General features: G+C 38.5%; 1 protein-coding gene across 1 annotated transcript in view; it reads right to left on the reverse strand.

The window, feature by feature from the left end:
- LOC128311193 (translation initiation factor IF-2-like) overlaps positions 1-20,348 on the reverse strand; it is a 242,574-nt gene that overhangs the window by 95,762 nt on the left and 126,464 nt on the right. Inside the window, exon 4 of the mRNA XM_053200569.1 lies at positions 9,741-9,890. The gene's annotated coding sequence lies outside the window, so the exon portion shown is untranslated. The remainder of the gene's footprint in view (positions 1-9,740; positions 9,891-20,348) is intronic.

Here is a 20,348-nt window from a genome sequence, read left to right on the forward strand (position 1 = left end):
GGACAAAACATAAGAGACTCTTAAATATGGAGAACAGAGGGTTGCTGGAGGGGTTGTGGGAGGGAGCATGGGCTAAATGGGTAAGAGGCATTAAGGAATCTACTCCTGAAATCATTGTTGCACTATATGCTAACTAATTTGCATGTAAATTTAAAAAATAAAATTAATTTAAAAAAAGAGCATTACCATTCAGCTCAGCAGTGTGTAAGATTTACTTAACATAAAGATGACTATGGATTTTTTTTTTTAAAAAGATACAGCTATTTTCAAAGAATGGGGAAAAGAGTAGAAAGTTTTTGAAAGTTAAGATCTTCAGCTACCATAATAGGGAAGCAATAGATTATATACAAGAACCAAAAGAAGCAGCATCCAATTTCTGACTTGGAAATATGGTGACAACAGAAGAAACATCAAAGGATGCCTTTGGGGCTGAGGAGGCAGAGGCAGGAAGGACAGTGATTGTTTTTTGTTTTTGCTTCTATCACTTTTAGTACTATTAGACTTTATAAGCTACATACATTTTTAAGTACTTGGCTAATCTAAGTTTCTGACACTTCTGAAATGACAATGCTTTTTCCTTGGTTTGGTGTCCATGAGGCCCTGACCAGTGGATGTCTGAAAATCAGCTGATATGTTTAAAGATTTTGTTCTCAAAAAGTAAGAAGAGTAAAGGATGTTTTTATTGTTATTACTTTTCATTTAAACTTTCTAGATTTGGCCTTCAAGAGATTTATTAACTCCTCAAACTTTTATCACTTTATATTCTTAGTTGATTTTAAATGTTTTTAAGGGCATAGGAAAAGATGGGAAGCTTATGTGACTATGACAGTAAAACCAGGACAGTCAGGGGAAAGGAAGGCCATAGCTCAATGTCACAAGGATGAATATGCTTTGAGCAATGAGCAGTATGCCCTGGATGTAAAGATGGTTAAACACTGGGAAATTTATTAATGTGATTCACTATATTAATAGATTGCATGAGAAAAATTATGTGCTCATTATAGTAAGTACAGAAGAGAGATCTGATGAAATTTAACATCAATTATTAATCAAAACTCTTAAACTAAAAATACATGGGACTTCTTTAACTTGAGAAGGGACATTTTTCAAAAACTAATAGCAAATATCACTCTTTATGTGAATGCCAGGGGACATTCCTCAATTTCTTGGGAAAGCCCATTAAGATCAGGAATAAGACCAGGAGGATCAGGGTGTTTGTTATTCAACATTATTCTGAAGACCCTTGTCAAAATAATAACATAAGGAAGTAGGAAGACATTCAATTATAGGAAAGAAAAATATAAAGTTGTCATTATTTGTAGTTGATATGGTCATCCACTAAGAAAATACAAAAAAACTAATTGAAAAATGTAGGAATAATGTGAAAGTTTAATTACAAGTCTGATTACTAGATAAATATTCCCCCACTAACTTTCATATATGCCAAACATAACCATCCAGAAAACATTATAAAAATTTCTTTATTTGTGACAGCAACAAATACTATAAACTATCTATGAATAAACAGAAATTTAAAATATGATTCCTTAAAAATTTCACAGACAATGGGGCAAAACCATAAACAATTGGTAAAAGGGATGTCTTATACTTTTCTTGAAACTTTTCTGTACTTTAAAAACTATATTGAAACAAAAAGTTACCAAAAAATTCAAGAGAGGTATAAAAGAGAATGGATGATGATGAAAGGAAAATGAATGATCTGAACATATAAATGGAATCTTTATCTCGCATCCTTGAGCAAAATGATAAAGGGAAATCAAAAGTAAAAAGGTGATCCATGAAAGGCAAAGCCAAAGGTCCTGGGAATCATAAAAGTTCCAGATGGATAAAAACAATGATTGTAGCAGGTAAAATTATAGAAAGAAAGAAAGAAAGAAAGAAAGAAAGAAAGAAAGAAAGAAAGAAAGAAAGAAAGAAAGAAAGAAGGAAAGAAAGGAAAGGAAAGGAAAGAAAATAGAGAAAAAACTCTCCTGAACTAAAAAATGTTTTCAGGTTGAAAAGGCTCACAAAGTAGAGAGCCTGGGTGGCTCAGTCAGTTAAGCAACCAACTTCAGCTCAGATCATAATGTCACTGTTCATGAGTTGGAGCCTCACACGGGGCTCTGTGCTGACAGCTCAGAGACTAGAGCCTGCTTTGGATTCTGTGTCCTCCTCTCTCTCTGCCCCTCCACCACTCATGCTTTGTCTCTCTCTCTCTCCTTCAAAAATAAAAAAACATTAAAAAAAATTTTAAAAAGAAAGAAAAAACTCATAAAGTGGTGGGCAGAATTCAGGAAAAAAAACAACCTGGCCACATCTCAGTGAAATTTCTAAACCCTAAGAATGAAGAGGAGATCTTACAAGCTTTCAGACAGAGATGTAATTGCCCAAATGAAAAGATAATCAGGCCAGGTTCAGATTTCTCATCTGCATAATTTGACTCTAGATATAGGGAAACAACATTTAGATGTATTTGAAAGAAAAGGACCATGAGTTGAGATTCCTATTTTGAGCCAAGTTATCATTATATATGAAAACAAAAGACAGACTTTTTTCAGACATACAATGGCACAAAAAATATATAGACATATGCTCTTTCTGAAGAAATTTCCAAGAAATTGCTTGGGAAGTACTCCAACCAAATAAAAATGAAATTCAAAACAAAGATCTCAAAATAGGGTTAGACTATAATATATGAAACAGTGGTAAACCATAAACTAAACACAATTAAATCTAAATGGCTGATGCTAATATGATTGCAAACTGCTGTGTAAGGATTAAGAAAAGATTCTTGGCAACAGAAAGAGCCATTCTATAAGGAAGTATGTAAAAATAATCTGAAACTAAAATTTTATATTAGTTTAATAAAAAGAAAAACAGAAATGGGGGCAAAGAGGAAGGAGAGAATGAAAGAAGTAAAAAAATTAAGCATTCAAACAGTTTCATCTTGATGGGAAGTATAGTTATGAGTTGATTAATCCAGCAGAATTCAGGAAAGGAGAAAAGAGGTAACATAGTAAAGTATATTAGTAGATGTAAAATAAGATGAAAGCATTAAAATTTATATAAATGGGTTGAATTCTCTATAAAAATAGACTCTTAAATATTTTCTGTCAAAAAAAATGTACTAGGAACAAAATGATAAAAATTGGAAATAGTCAAATAGATCATGCAAACACAAAGCGTTATGGCTTGAATCATAAACCCCTCAAAAGATATGTGGGAGTCTTAGTCCTCAAAACATACTGTATTTGGTTCTTCAGAATGAGACCTTATTTGGATATGGAGTTTTTACAGAGGTAATCAAATTAGAATGGAGTCATTAGGGTGGGCCTCAATGCAGTAGGACAGGTATCCTTATAAAACGGTGAAATTTGGATGCAGACATGGGCACGCACAGAGGGAAGACCATGTGAAGACACAAAGGCAAAAGATGGCCATGTGGCTTCAGTGATGCATTTATAAGCCAAGAATTGCCAACACACACCAGAGGCTAGAAGAGATAAGGACCATAGCCTTACTGACACCCTGATCTCAGGCTTTCAACCTCCACTACTGTGAGACAATAAACTGTGGTTTGTAGGGTACCTGGCTGGCTCAGTCAGAAGAGCATGCAGCTCTTGATCTCAGAGTTGTGAGTTCAAGCCCCACAGTGGGCGTAGAGATTACTTAAAAATAAAAAATCTTTGGGGCGCCTAGGTGGCTCAGTCAGTTTAGTGTCCCGACTATTGATTTCGACTCAGGTCATGATCTCACAGTTTGTGGGTTTGAGCCCTGCTTCAGGCTCCATGCTAAGCCTGCTTGGGATTCTCTCTCTCTCTTACCCTCCCCTGCTCACACGTGAACACACACTCTCTCTCAAAAAAAATAAATGAATAAATAATAAATAAAAAATCTTAAAAAATTCCGTGGGGGTGCCTGGGTTGGCTCAGTCAGATGAGCGTCTGACTTCAGCTCAGGTCATGATCTCACAGTTTGTTTGGTCTGTGAATTCGAGCTCCGTGTCGGGCTCTGTGCTGACAGCTCAGGCCTGGAGCTTGCTTTGGATTCTGCGTCTCCCTCACTCTCTGCCCATCCCCCACTCATACTCTGTCTGTCTCTCAAAAATAAATAAATGTTAAAAAAAAAAAATTCCGTGGTTTTAAGCTACCAAGTATTTGGCACTTTGTTAGGGTAGTTCTAGGAAACTAATACACAAAGTAAGCAGGACTCCCTAAGTTACCATCTGATAGAATAGATTTCAAAGCCAAAAACATTAAATGTGACAGAAATGAATATTTTATAAGGATAAATAATAGAGCCCATCAAAGAAAATATATGTTGATATGTTATTACCAAACATCAACACAGAAAAGTATTTATGGCAAAATTGCTCAGAAACAGAAATGTTGATAAAACTACTCTCAGTGGGGAGGGGGTAATACTTCTCTTTAATAATTTGACAGCTCACATTGACAAATGGTAGATGAGGGATAAACAGGACTTGAATAAGACAAGCAGCAATCTGATGTGCCTCAGAGAAACGGGGTGCTAAGGAAGTCACACATTTGCACTCACAACTACTTAGTTATGTCTAAAAACTGTAGCTTCCCAATTCCTTACAACGATCGAATCTTCCTCCCCAGCTTTTCCTCATTGGCACTAAAAGGAGTGGTTCTTACCTTTGCTAACTAATGGTACCTCAGTCTGTCTCGGGTCTTTTGTCTCTTTGGGGTGTATACTCAGAGTTCTGCATTTCTTCTTCCACACCCTACCACTCTCAAAAGGATATCTGCGGTTCAGCAGAGAGGGCTTGGATCTATGTGGGCAGGACCCGGTGTTGCCTTCAGAGTCACCAGGTTTCTGTAATGATGTCCCTGATGTACCTAATTAGGGGGAATCCACTGCTTAGGTCTGTGGCTGGTAGCCTCCTTATCCTCCTCTGAACTCAGGCAGGCTCTAACAGCCCTGCTTAGGATTTGGAAGCCTGGTTTGCACGTTCTTCCACGCCAAACTAACATCAGACCTCTAGCTTTTGCCATCCACCTACAGCTTCTGGGACCGGGTCAGCTCAACCCTCACTCTGGAAGCCAGCCACCCACTTTGGAGGGGATATGGGAACTTCTGATTGCTTCCACACCACACAGAGGTTGAGGGAGACAAGGGGTCCAACTTGTGCCCTTTCTCTGCCTACCTTCACCACAGGACCATGCTTATATTATCACAGTCTGGCTTGTCCCCACATGACGGTGAGGAGGCCACACTTAAGAGGTAGACGTTCCTAAGAGTTCTAAATGGAAGGGAGGTACAAGTCCACTCTGATGACAGCTTTTCTTTCTCGTTTCTTTTCTTTTAAAGTGTTTATTTATTTATTTTTGAGGTGGGGGAGGGAGAGAGAGAGAGAGAGAGAGGGAATGAATCTCAAGTAGGCTTACATGGCCAGTGCAGAGCTGGACGCGGGGCTCGAACTCACAAACCATGAGATCATGACCCAAGCCAAAATCAAGAGTCGGAAGCTCAACTGACTGAACTACCCAGGCGCCACCTCCTTCTTTTTTTATTCCAGCTTTTCTGACATCTTATTGCTTGAAGCCACTATGCCCTACCATCAGGACCAATATCACCCTCAAAACCACTCTGTCCAAGATGATAGCCAGAATAAGGTGGTCAGAACACAGTCTTTTCCCTTTTCCACTACAGCGGACAAGAGCAAGAAAGAAAAAGTGATCTCCTAACAAGGACTTCACAGACTGAGTTCTGTCTACTTGTGGTTTACTTTAACCGCAGCATGCAAAAATCCCTGAGGCCTGTATTTGGATATGCTAATGAACATAAGGAATTTAGAAAATCCTTTTCTCTCTGGTGAAAGCTTGATTTTTAAGAATATTGTTCTACTTTAGATTTTAAAAAATTCTATTTTGGTGATCAAAAGCTGAACATAGACTACCACTCTCTCTTTTTACCCTGCTGTAACTGTCCAAATTTTCACCTAAGGCAACAGATTACTCTGGGCAGTGGAAGAAAAACACAAATATGGAAATGTGAAAGAGAAAAGCACATTAATTTAAAGCACAAATCTTATCCCTGTTTACACAGGGTTTCTATAAACAGAGAAAACACGTTCTTTTTGATTGCTTACAGCATATCCATAAAAATTGATCATGTACTTGGCCCAAAGAAAATCTTAATAGATTCCAGAGACATAAAGATTGTACAAGCCACATTCTCTGCCCACAATTCAATTAAGCTAGAAATCAACAGAAGACTATAAAAACATAACAAAATAGAAACACTTAACCGCGTTAAAATGAAAGAATGCTTCTAAAATATCCCCTTCATCAAAAAGGAAATAAAACCTGAGATCACAATGTATTTAGACATTAACAAAAGGATAGCAATTTATAATAAAACCTATGGGAAATGGCAAAAGTCATAGTCAAAGGAAAATTTATGACCTTAAATATCTTTATTATTATTTAAAAAAAAATTTTTAATGTTTATTTATTTTAAGAGAGAGAGACAGAGAGAGATATAGAGCATGAGTGGTGGAAGGGCAGAGAGAGAGAGAGAGAGAGACACAGAATCTGAAGCAGGCTCCAGACTCCGAGCTGTCAGCACAGAGCCCAACACGGGACTCGAACCCATGAACCGTGAGATTGTGACCTGAGTCAGATGCTTAACTGACTGAGCCACCCAAGCGTCCCAATATCTTTATTATTTTATAAAAGAAAATATGAAAACAAATGAACTGGTCTTGTACCACAGTAGTATAGATGTCTAGGTGTTTCCTAGCCTCCTAAATTTTCCTGCAAAAAAAAAAAAAGGAAAAATCTAAAGTACAGAATTAAATATATTTTAAAAACCTATTCTTTTTTTTTTATTAAAAAAAGATTTATTTATTTATTTTTAAGAGAGAAAGTGCAAGTGGAGGAGGGACAGAGACTGAGAGGCAGAGAGAGAGAGAGAGAGAGAGAGAGAGAGAGAGAGAGAGAATCCCAAGCAGGCTCTGTACTGTCAACACAGAGCCCAATGCAGGGCTCGAACCCACAAACAGTAAGATCAGGACCCAAGCCAAAATAGGACACTGAACTGACTGAGCCACCCAGGTGCCCCTTAAAAGCCCATTCTGAAAAACACTCAATAGGACTGTAAAACAGCAAGGAGTGACCAGGGCAATATCTAAAGGAAAAAAGGGACTCAAAGAGTACCTAAGTCACATTTCCCTCAAGGACATTTGTCTAACTTGGCAAACTTAAGCTTAGGTTGTTAGTCATGGCTTGTTGAAGCTTGAGGACAGAAGACAAGACCTAGAGACCCCTAAAATTGGTAAATCTAATAGGAAAACCTGCCCATTCCATTTAGGATCCTTTGTTGTAGCATTATGCCCTCATTGTAGGGGAAAAATTTAAATGTACTACCCTAACACACATGTACATATACACATACACATGACTTCAAGGAGTGTTGCACTGGCACTGAGCAGAACAGAAGGGGTAAAATGATCATTGATCATTCAAAACTGAGAGCCAACCCATAAGCAGAGCTAAACTCAAATTCATATGACCTAGGTAATTCCAAAAGTCTCAAACCATAAGTTCTAAACTAGAAGTGACTTCGGAGTCTGTTCAAAACAAACTCTCCCTAAAAAAAACAAAAACAGAAATAAAAACAAAAACAAAAACTCTCTCTATAAAATGTACAGTAAGGGGTTAACTCAGCTGGCTTGGGCTGCCCAAACCCTCTACATTCTAAACCAAGGGCTGTTCTCTGACAAGTTCTTTAGAATATCTTGCATGATAAGTATCTGATACAGGCAAGTTATCTTGCCTGATAACTGGGGCCACAGGCCACACCCAACAGGGTACACTAACAATGTGATTTCTTAGTGTTTTTTTTTTTTGTTTTGAGAGAGAAAAGAGCCGGCGCCATGTGCAGCACAGAGCCAGACTTGGATTCAAAACAATGTGATTTTTGGTGAGGGCATTGGCCCACACCACACTTGACTTTCAGAGACACTGACCACTGAATAACTAAGTTCAGTCACACAAGTGTTCTATGCCTACATGATGGAACCACAATAAAAACCCCGGACTCTGGGGCTCGTGGGTGGCTGAGTTGGTTAAGAATCTGACTCCTGATTTCAGCTCAAGTCATGATCTCACAGTTTATGAGTTGGAGCCCCCTGTTGGGTTCTATGCTGACAGCACGGGGCCTGCTTGGGATTGTCTCTCTCTCCCTCTCTCTCTCTGCCATGTGTGTGTTCTCTCTCTCTCTCAAAAATAAATAAGAAAACTTAAAAAAAAAAAACCAAAAAACCCTGGTCACCAAAGCTTGGGTGAGCTTTCCTGGTAGGCAATACTTCATTTGTAAATATATTGTTGTACAGTAGAGAATCCAAATGAACATCCTGGTAAATTATTAGAATTAACAATTACAATTATTAGAATTCAGCAAGGTTGGTAAATACATCAATACACAAAAATCAATTGCATGTCTATGCATCAGGAATAAGAGTCAAAAATTTCTTAATCTAAGAAAAAGTACAGAGGGATGAGAAAGAAAAAGCCTACATACCAGCAAAGAAATAGAGCCTGGGAAATAAAATATAATTAAAGATTATTGGTGGATGGGCCAAATACATGAAAACTGCATAGGGGCAAAAAAAACTGGGGCATTCATGGAAATTTAGTATATGATAAAGATGGCATTCGAAGGGGAGAAGATGTACTCTTAATAAGCACTATTGGTACAGATGGCTTAATATTTCAAAAAACATAAAGTTAAAATGATTTATTTTTGCAACAAAATAAACTCGAGAGGATCTCACATATAAATTAAAAGTTAATAAAGGTGGTGCACCTGGGTGGCTCAGTCGGTTGAGCATCTGACTTCGGCTCAGGTCGTGATCTCACAGTTCACAGGTTGGAGACCCACACGGGGTTTTGTGCTGACAGCAGGGGGGCCTGCTTCAGATTCTCTATCTCCCTCTCTCTCTGCCCCTCCCATACTCATGCTCTCTCTCTCTTTTATTCTCTCTCCCTTTCTCTCAAAAATAAGTAAACATTAAAAAGAAATTAACAAAAAAGTTAAAGGCATAAAACACTACTGAAAACAAAATGAAAGGAAATATATAATTTAAAAAAAATCATCTAAAGCATAAAACACTTAGGAATAAATCTAAGACAAAATATAATGACTTCTACTCAGGAAACTATAAAATGTCACTGAAAAAATTAAAGAAGATCGAAATAGCCATGTTAATGAATTAGTAGATTCAATATTGTAAAGATGCCAATTCTTTCTAAATTGATCAATAGATGTAAATGTAAACCCATTCAAGATCCCAACAGGTGTTTACAGAAATCAACAAAGGTCTATGGAAGGGCAAAGATCCAAGAAGAGCCAAAATACACCTGAACAAAGTGAGTAGATTTGGTTAATCAGTTATAAAGACTTGCTAAAGACTATAGTAATAAGATGATCTGGTTTGGGAACAAGAAGAAAGAAATTGAAAAAAATAAGAGCACAGCTATGTGGGAAGCTTGGTCTTTGAACAAAGCTGGCAAAGCAATCCCTGAGGAAAGAATAGACTTTTCACTATATCATAGCAGGACAACTGGGCATCACATAGGGAAAAAACTAAATGAGGAACTTTGTAAATTAGATTTGTATTCTTTCCTGTTAGAGGATTATATACTTCTACCCATTGCCATATGATTTGTAATGCCTCCCTGTACAAGGAGCATATGTTCCCAACTCACTGTGTCTGGCTTGAGCACTTGCATATGCCACATCCATGGAGGTTATTTAAGTTAACAGGGTCTAGCTCTTTCCTTCTGCCCCAAGAATGGCATATCTCATAAAGGGCTGTCTTTTCTGCCTGGTTTCCAGAATGAGAAGACACATGGGACCTGCAAGGAAAAAACACCGTAGGGTAGAGCTGAAGTAGCAAATCTGCAGTTGCTGACATTAATAAGAGCAATATATGTTGGTGCAAGCCACTAAAATTTTGAGGGTTGTTTGTTACTTCAGCAAAGCTGACTAATAGAGACATCCTGTTCACATCTTACATGAAAATGAATTCCAGGTGGGTGAAATATGTAAATATGAAAGCAAAAACAATAACGATTTTAGAAGATGATATGGGAAGTATGTCTTCATCAACCTAGGAGAGGGAAGATATCTTGTTATTTGTACTTTTCCTGTTTTTAATCCTATAACATGTCATTAGTGCTATTTTTTGCAGTTAATGTTTGTTTTTTTAACTTTTTATGTTTTTATTTTGTTTTTGAGAGAGAGAGGGACAGTGAAAGCAGGGGAGGGGCAGAGAGAGAGGGAGACACAGAATCTGAAGCAGGCTCCGGGCTCCCAGTTGTCAGCACAGATCCTGACATGGGGCTTGAACTCACCAACCGTGAGATCATGACCTGAGATGAAGCTGGTCGCTTAACCAGCTGAGCCACCCAGGTGCCCCAGTTAATGTTTATTTATGTCTACCTGCATGTTTATTACTTCCGTTGCTTTTCATTCTTCTTGCATCTCACACCTACTTCAGGCATCCCTGTCTGTATGGGTTCTCTCCCTACATGGAAGAAAGGATTGCTTTCCTTCTCCCTGAAATATATCCTTTAGCCTTTACTAAGGCCCTTCGGATGATTTCACTTTTTGATGGTTTCATTTTTCACTTCTTTCTTTCACTTTTGTTTGTCTGAAAATATCTCTATTCCTTTCTTCATCACTCTTAAAAGGAATCTTTTCAGGCATAGAATCCTAGGGTGCAGTTATTTCCTTTCAGTAGATGAAGATATCCTTCCATGATCTTCTGACTTCCAATGTTGCTGTCCAGCACTGTGCTGTCAGTCTCACTGTCATTCATTTGAAAGTATTCTGTCTTCTGTGGATGCTTTTATGATTTTATCCTTGCTTCTGGTGTTCTCCAGCTTTACTATGCCATGTATAGTTACAGATTTCTTTGTATTTATCATGCATAGGGATTCATGAATATTCTTAAATCTGTACATTGGTGTCTTTCATCAGTTATGGGAAATTCTCAGGCATTATGTCTTCAATATTGCTGCACTCTCTTTCCTTGCACATATTAGTCAGGGTTTTCCAGAAAAACAGGTTATCAGTTATGAAGACTTGCTAAAGACTATAGTAATAAGTCTTTATTGCATGTGTGTGTCTGTGTGTGTGCATCTGTGTCTGGAGAGAGAGACAGAGAGAGAGAGAGAGAGAGAGAGAGAGAGATTTTATGTAATTTGCTCATATGATTGTGGAGGCTTGGTGAGTCTAAAATCCAGAGTAGGCTGGCAGGCTGGCGACTTACAGAAGAGTGGCAGTCTGTGTCCTAAGACAGTCTGCTGGTAGAATTCCTTTCTGCTTGAAGAGATCAGTCTTCTCTCAGGGGCTTCAACTGATTTCATGAGGCCCATCCACATAATGGAGGGTCATCTGCTTTACTCAAAGTCTAATGATTAAAATGTTTATCTTGCCTAAAAAATGCCCTCACTGAAATATCTAGAATAATGTTTGACCAAATATCTGGGTACCATGGCCTAGGCAAGTTGACACAGTAACACCAACTATTACACTGTAGAACTCTATTCAGGTACATTTTAAACCTTCTCACTTTGTGTCTTTCCCTTTTTTATTCTCTATACCTGTTTCTTTCTGTAAAATTATGGCAGATTTTTGTGATCTACATTCTGCTTCACTAATTCTTTTTTTTTTAATTTTTTAAAAACATTTATTCATTTTTTGATAGAGACAGACAGAGCGTGAGTGGGGGAGGGGCAGAGAGAGAGGGAGACACAGAATCCAAAAGCAGGCTCCAGGCTCCAAACTGACAGCACAGAGCCCAACACGGGGCTCAAACACACAGACTGTGAGATCATGACCTGAGCCACCCAGGCGCCCCTTCACTAATTCTTTTTATATCTAATCTTCTGTTAAACCCATTTGATTTATAATTTCAATTACCAAGTTTCCTTTCTATAAGGTTTATTTGGTTCATTCTCTAATATGCTTGGTCATTCCTCATGTTAGTGTTGTTGTTGTTGTTGTTGTTGTTGTTTTTTAATTTACATCCAAGTTAGTTAGCATATAGTGCAAAAGTGCAATAATGATTTCAGGACTAGATTCCAGAGATTCACTCATGTTATTGTTCTTTATTCATTTCCTCCATAATTTTCTTTTATTTCATATTCTGTTTCTGATAATTCCTGTACCTGAAGTCTTTGATGAGCTGATGGCGTTAACTCTGATTTCTGCCGGCTTTCATCATATTGTCTTGTTTTCTTTTGTATATCATAGTTTTTTATTATATGCTACATTCTATAGAAGTTTATCTCTGGGAATTTTTGAGGTCTGGAATGAAGGTAGGTTTCCTTCTGCCAGGTGCCTGAGGGCACATTCTGCCCAAGAACACTTTAAGCTAAATCCTCAGCCTGATCATGTAGATAAAGCAAATTCATTTGATTATAAATTCTCAAGTGAGATTTTGTTTACCCCTTTTACTTAGTAAGATTTGAGGCAGAAAATTCTCCTTGCAGTCTTCTGTGGTTTCTCTGGGGTGAATAGATTTATTGCTTGCTCGTCTTACACTAGAATAAGGGTGAGGCTTTTAAGGTCCTAATTTCATTATAGTGTCCCCTCCCAACTCTTGGGGTCCCTGAACTTTGTCTCTTGTCTTCAGTACCTATGAAGCCATAAAAACCAAAGTTTGTGTTTACCTAGTTCAGCAAATGCCCTCAATGAAAAAAATCAATTTTATTACTCAGCTTATATCTCTGGGTTATTTTATCCCTTTTCACTCAGTTTTTGGCCTGAGTATTCCTCACTTTCTTGCTAGATCACTAATGCATTAAAAAAGATGGTTGTAAATTTTATTTTATTTTTTTTTATTTGTTTTTCCCTGAAGGGTTGACCAGGTTACCTAGTCTGCCATACTTCAAGAAATGGACATAATTTCTGCAGGTGTAGTAACATTGGCGATAAAGCTGCAGTGGGCAAATCTTTATTAGATTTCTAGGTATTTCCGACTTTTGACTTGGGAGACAGTCTGTCTTTTTAGCCAACTTCTTTAGAACTCCAATCTAATAAGTGTTTTCTTTACAAGATTAACTCTCAAACAGTGACTTAATTTCCAAGTCCTTCATGCTCTGTTAGGCTTAGGGGCACATAGCACCAGAGCTGAGTTACAGTTGATTTACATTGACTCTTTCTCTCCTTGCAACTTTGTAAATTTTTTTGTTACTTGAAAATGAGACATTATTTAAACAGAATGGTTTTTAAAATACACAGAATGAAGCAGAGAAAAATATATGTAAATGGTTAACTGTTTAATCCGAAAAAAACATAGGTCCTTGGTATCTGTCTGGACACCTAAAGTCATGCATTTGTTGTGAATAAGTAAGTTTATAAATACCAACACAAGATACAATTTTCCCCATGAACTGCACTATATTATCACTGAAGTTTTAAATTCCCTCAAACTTTTAAATATTGTCTAAATATAGGAACAGAGTCTTTTATAGAACTATTAAGATAAATTAAAATAAACCTATTCTACCTTGTACAATGATTGATTTAACATTATCTGTAAAGTGGTCTGAAACTGCAAAATCCAGTCTATGCTGATGAGACCATGCAATTGTGCTTGTTCAAAAGTGTGAACAGTGGAGAATGACAAGTCACAGGAGATTGGCAGGGTTCCCCTGCCCTTCTGAGTGATTATCCAGCCTCAGAGCTGGAAGAAGTGTGAGGAGATCGTAGAGGAAGATACAATATGAATGCAGAAAGCCAAGGACCCAGCTCAGAAGGTATTCTTGATGCTATAAATGCCTCCTTAAAGAATATGATCGGGGTGCCTGGGTGGCTCAGTCGGTTGAGTGTCCAACTTTGGCCCAGGTCATGATGCCACACTTTGTGGGTTCAAGCCCCGCATCAGGCTCTGTGCTGACAGCTCAGAGCCTGGAGCCTGCTTCAGATTCTTGTCTCCCTCTCTCTCTGCCCCTCCCCTGCTTGCACTCTGTCTCTCTGTCTCCCAAGAAATAAATAAATACTTAAAAAAAAATTAAAGAATATGATTGACAACTGCCTTTTGTCTCCTTTGCAACTCTATCCATTTCCTGGCATGAACATTTAATGTATTTCTGAAACAAAGTAATTGCCTTTGAATGTAGGGTGATTCCCTGTGAGTTGAATAAGGAATTTATGCTAGGGCATGAATTTCTTCAGCTTGAGAGGAGGGTCAGCTGAGGCCACCTCCCCTATTAGTGTCACATTATCCAGACTGTTGAGTCAACTTTTACTTTTGGTGCTTTCTTTGCAGTAGTAGAAGCTACATTGCCTATTGCTTCATGGACATGCCTCTATAGACCTCCTGAATCCCATTTCTGTAAAAGGTAATTATTTCCAGTGCATTTCCTCACTGAATTTTTATTGTTTTATTTCTCACTTGAAAAGTAGTTGAGCCCTGGCCAGGAAGATGCTAAATAGTGTTGTAAACTAACCTCTCCCCGCAACCCCCTCCCCACAGTCTGTGTGTCTTTAGATAGAATATGGGTGACTTATCACATCATCAACCTCAAATGAAAGAGATTTTAACAATGGCTTGTAATTATCCCCAAAGTATTTTCTGCCTAAGAATAATTACTTTCTGAGAGTTTTACCTTTTCTTCAACAACATTAGAAGGAGAGACTAGCTTTCTTTTTCTTTGCAGGGCTACACACACACACACACACACACACACACACACACACACACGATACCTCTTATACTTCTTGAGATTTACTGCATATGCAGCTGATGATGGAGAACAGCAAGACTGCACTGAGCTGGGGCTGGTGGGCAGCAGGCTAGGCACACCTCCTGGATTGGGTTAGTGACTTGGATACCCCAGACTTGTGGCAATTTATTCACATTTGTGCTCTCACAAAATTACAAGGTTCTGCTTGTATCAAAACTTCAGGGCCATCCAAAGATAGTGAAGTCAGAAAACATTAAGTCTACGAATGTCAGTGACCAGGTATTTCCAAACATATGGAGTATACTTGGACTTTTATGAGCCTTCAAATAACTGGATCTCAGAGTTAGCATTTTACATAATTCAGTATATTTCTTTTCCATCTGTTAAAGTCTATAGAGAGCAGACTTTTATGTTTCTCTATGAAAGAAACTGGAGACTCAGTTCATTGAAATTTATCTGACATCAAATATCAAGACCAACCATGAGAATTGTTAATTTGCTGCTCAGACCTTTGCATTCATTGGCATTTTCTCTCCTTGGAGCATTAATTCTGAATACAAAAGAATCCATCAAATCTCTTTCCCTGCCAGTTTTGATAGTTGCTTTTAAAACAAGTTTTCCATGTTCTTATAAATAGCTCTCCTCAATGATGCAGTGTATATCCTTTCAAATATCAGAGAAAGAAGAGGAGTTTAATATCAGTAGTAAAAGCACCATATATGTGATATCTTTGGGAGAACTTCAGTTGTATAGAGTTATTCAGGCCCCAGTCATCCAGGCCTTTTTTTTTCCTTGTATCTATTTTGGGGGAAATACTTCTCCTGATCACTCCAGTACTGGAAGTGAAGCCAGGGAAAAGATTCCTTAGAGTTATTATCTTCTCTATTCACCCAAGTTTGCTAAAAGGAAACGTTTTGCCCAACAGCACGAAATATGGACTCTAGGATATTACAGTGACTCTGGGATATCAGTGGAGATCCTTAGATACAAAGGAAAATTAGGTTCAACCTTTAGAATTTTACCCTTGTGTTTTGCCCTTCAAACAGCACACATATAAAAATTAATGATGATTAAATATTCAACAAATACAAAACTTACCAAAGGTAATTTCTATTTTAAGAAGAAAACTGAGTCACCTTTTTAAAAAGGTGGAGTGGGAGCTTGGCTGGCTCAGTCGGTTAAGTTTCCTACTCTTGATTTCGGCTCAGGTCATGATCTCAGGGTCTGTGGGATCGAGCCCTGCACCGGGCTCTGTGCTCACAGCACTGAAACTGCTTGGGATTCTCTCTCTCCCTTTTTCTCTAACTCTCCTCCGTTCACACTCTCTCTTTCTCTCAAAATAAATAAATAAACTTTAAAAAAAGCTATAGTGTTTGGCTTTTAATATACATTTTATAACTATTCCAAAGATAATTTTAAGGCAATAGCCCAGACTAATAGCAAACAACTCCCAAATCTTTATAACAAAGGTTTATGTTTTTCTTTTGCTACAGGTCCACTCTGGGTCAGCAGGAAGGTAGTGGGAGGGTGGGCTCTGCTTCACACCGTTCTCACTTAGAGACCCAGGCTGGTGGAGACTCCACCATGTGGGTATTGTTAGTCACGGTGGTGTGGAAAGGGAGATAAATAATTAATCACACACCAGCTCGTAAGTGCTTCTGGCCAGAAGAGACATATGTTACTTTATGCACATCTTATTAACCAAAGTCACATGGACATTCTTTATATATATTTTTAAGTTTATTCATTTATTTTGAGAGAGAGTGTGTGTGCACGAGTGGGGGAGGGGCAGAGAGAGAGAGAGGGAGAGAGAGAGAATCCCAAGCAGGCTCCATGCTGTCAGCGCAGAGCCTAATGCTGGGCTCTCAAACCCATGAACCATGAGATCATGACCTGAGCCATCAATCAATCGGAACCTTAACCGACTGAGCCACCCAAGGCATCTCTGAACCTGTGAACAGAGGAGATAGACACATTATGTATGTCCACTGCTGTTCCTTACCACTTCCTTTGCAATATAGTACTCACATCCTTATGAGCACAGGATTCCAGTGGGCCCACAATGTGTTCACTGAGACTCAAAGCAAGTAAAATGAAAGCAACTGAATAAACAGGGGTGCTGACAGCCCCAAGAGGCTATCAGAACTTCCTCTGCACTCAAAAAGAAGGCAGTGGTAGCCTATGAAACACCAATCACCAAGGAACCCAATCCCATCCTTTCTTACTCCTGTTATCTTGTATTAGCTAACCACTGCTGCTGAAAATGATGACATAGAAGGAGGAAAGAAAAGATTGGGCAACCCACAGCTCCCCTTCTTCTGAGTCCTTTCCTATTTATCAGAAGGGAGTAAGTGGTGGTAGAATGTGTGCCTCTCAAGATGTCAAATAAAAACTGCTGAGTTAGTTTTGTATAGTGTTTCTACTGTTCTGGTAAGAACAAAACACATATGCATGCGTGAGCTATGAAATACAAATTATATAATTTTAGCGATTCTGCATATGAGTCGAATACTCATATTTGCATTTGAAACTAGTATTTCCCAATATACATACAAATGGTAAATTTTATGTCAATAATTTAAAATTTTAATTTCTCTTTACTTAGAATGACATAAAATAGCAGGGTGCCTGGGTGGCTCAGTCAGTTAAGCGTCCAACTTCAGCCCAGGTCATGATCTCACGGTTTGTGGGTTCAAGCCCCGTGTGGGGCTCTGTGCTGACACTTGGAGCCTGGAGCCTGCTTTGGATTCTGTGCCTCCCTCCCTCTGCCCCTTCCCTGCTCATGCTCTGTCTCTCTCTCAAAAATAAATGTTAAAAAAAATTTTTTTTTAAATGCCATAAAATAGCAAATAAAAACACCATGACAAGTTGAGAGAAAAGACCATGGAAGAAAGGAAGAAGTTTCATGTTTTGGTGCCTTTAATGGCACTTTTTTTTTAACTGCTTGATGAACAAGGGGCCCTGCATTTTCCTTTTGCTCTGAGCCCTGCAAATTATGTCACACTGCCCACCCACAAGTTCCAGAGATGCAGTGTTTAGGAAGATTCATTTGAGCTATAAAATGTGAGCTCAGAGATGATCGAATCCAGTGATTTTCAAATTTCTTTTTAGCAGCAGAGCCCATTCTTCAGGGTGAAAATGGAAAACAGAAAAATGCAAACCGCTTTGGTTCAGCAGGATTTTAGCTCTGTTCACCTGACCTCTCTATCCCCACACTTTCTGGGTGAGAATGGGGGTCTCTGTGAAACTGTTGGAGTTCCTCAGGGCACAGTGGGGAAATTTCTGATCCAGAGGAGCTCACTGAAGTTGAGCAAAGCGCCCAAGGTCCTAGCTGCTAATGTGGCCCTCTTTCTTCTGCTTCTTATTGCCACTCAAACCATCTAGCAATCTCAAAGTGTGGGGAGACCTTCTGATGGCCTTGGCACATTTGTCAATACTGTCATCTTAAAATGAGGGTGGTGATGCCTACCTCAGGGAGTTGTGTTAAGAATTGAAAGAGATCCTGTAACTAAGTAAATGCTCAATAATTAATAGCTGCAACTTTATTATAATTATTTTAATTATTATTTATCATAATAGTAATATTATATTATTACTATTATTATTTAAACCTAGAGTCCTAACTTTAATAGATATTAGTAAAACTTTTGTTTTTTAACCTTTTTTAAAAAAGCATTTTTTAATTTTCAGAAATTACAAATAAAATAACCATTTTTAAGTTTACAGTTCAGTAGTGTTAAGTATATTCACATTGTTGTACAACCAATCTTCAGAATTTTTTCATCTTGCAAAACAGAAACTCTATATCCATTAAACAGGAAATCTTTTCCCCAACCACCCAGTCCCTGGCAACTATCATTCTACTCTCCATTTCTATAAATTTGACTATTGTAGATACCTAATATAAGTGGAATTAGCTATTGTAAACAATAAATAAAAGGAATAAGAAGCTAAAAAATGTTTAATATGTAGTAAAGAAGGCACATATTCCTTCTTTCCTCAAAAAGAAAGGCAATTCAGGAGTGCCTGGGTGGCTTAGTCGGCTCAGCCCAACTTCTGTCAGGTCATGATCTAGCGGTTCATGAGTTTGAGCCCCACATTGGGTTCTGTGCTGGCAGCTCAGAGCCTGGAGTTTGCTTTGGATTCTATGTCTCCCTCTCTCTCTGCCCCTCCCCCACTCATGCTCTGTCTCACTCTCTCTCTCAAAAGTAAATAAACATTAAAAACTTTTTTTTTTAAAAGAAAGGCAATTCAGAAACTCCCAGGAAAAAAAAGCAGAAACTAAACTAAATTAAAATAAGTGAAGGAATGAATGAATGAATGCCTGGTCTATACATGAAGCAGATGAGATAGATGTGAGTGCAAGATTTTTTACCATATAACTGTTATACCGTTTTGGGGTTTGGATCATATAAACATATTATCTATTCAAAAAATAATCTGAAGCAAACTAAAAGGTAGCATGGATTTGAGAATATTCTCCTTTGTAGTAACCCAAAGGATTATGACACTGACCAAAGCGTGGTATAATAAAAAATACATTCATTTAGTCTTTGTCCAAAGAGTTCCCAAAACCTCTAAAAGATGAGTTTGGGGGAGCTTCTGAGTTGGTGAACATATCAAGGAGTTGGAAGGGGACCAGTCCCAGAGGGCATGGAAACTCTGTGCCCTTCTCTATACCATACCTTGTCCCATGCAGCTCTTCCTTTTGGTTCTTCTGAGTTGTATCCTTCACAGCAAACTGGTAATAGTAAGTAAAGTGTGAGTTGTTCTAAGCAATTAGAACCTGAGGTGAGGAGGTCATGGTAGCCTGGGTACTCTACTGTGGCCTGGGACTGAAGTAGGGCAGTGTTGCAGGACTGAGCCCTTAATGTGTGGTCTCTGGGCTAACTCCGGGTAGTTAGTGTCAGAATTAAACTGAGCTGTTGGACATCCTGTTGATGTCAGAGAACTGGAGAACTGGTCTCACTGCTTCCACCCTGGTCTTCTACAGTCTCTCCTCAGCACAGCAGCCTGAGACCCTGGTAAAGCAGTTACATCATGTCACTGAGAATCACAGCCAAAGCCCTCACAATGGCTGTATAGCTGTACTCAAGCTGCATGTGAGCAGTGCACATATACACTAACACACACATGCACACACACACACACACACACACACACACACTCCCTATTGCTCCTCTGACTTCACCTCCTGTTATTCTCCTTCAACCTCACTAAGCTCTCTTTCTGTTTCTTCAACTAACTAGGCATGTTCTTGCCTCAGGACCATTGTTATTTCCTACTCCTGCCCCAGGATTCCCTCAGTCCCTTTGGGTCACTGTGACTGTGTGTGCATACATCTGTGTACTCATCACTCCCTTTTCTCTTCCCTACATTCTTATCTTCCTTAGGACTTGTACAGATAACATAATATATATTTTACTTACTTCTCTCCCATTATGAGAAGGAAAGCTCCATGGAGAATGCTGCTTATTGTATTGATAGGGAAAAATCTGTTATAAGATGGCAGACAGGACTGATAGGGAAATTCCATTCCCTGACCGACCAAAGACTCCCCTTCCAGGTTCTTCTTCCTATCCCGCTTGCCACACACATCAAATTACTACTAATGCG

The sequence above is a fragment of the Acinonyx jubatus genome, chromosome A3, assembly GCF_027475565.1.
Source record: "Acinonyx jubatus isolate Ajub_Pintada_27869175 chromosome A3, VMU_Ajub_asm_v1.0, whole genome shotgun sequence".
NCBI classification, from domain to species: domain Eukaryota; kingdom Metazoa; phylum Chordata; class Mammalia; order Carnivora; family Felidae; genus Acinonyx; species Acinonyx jubatus.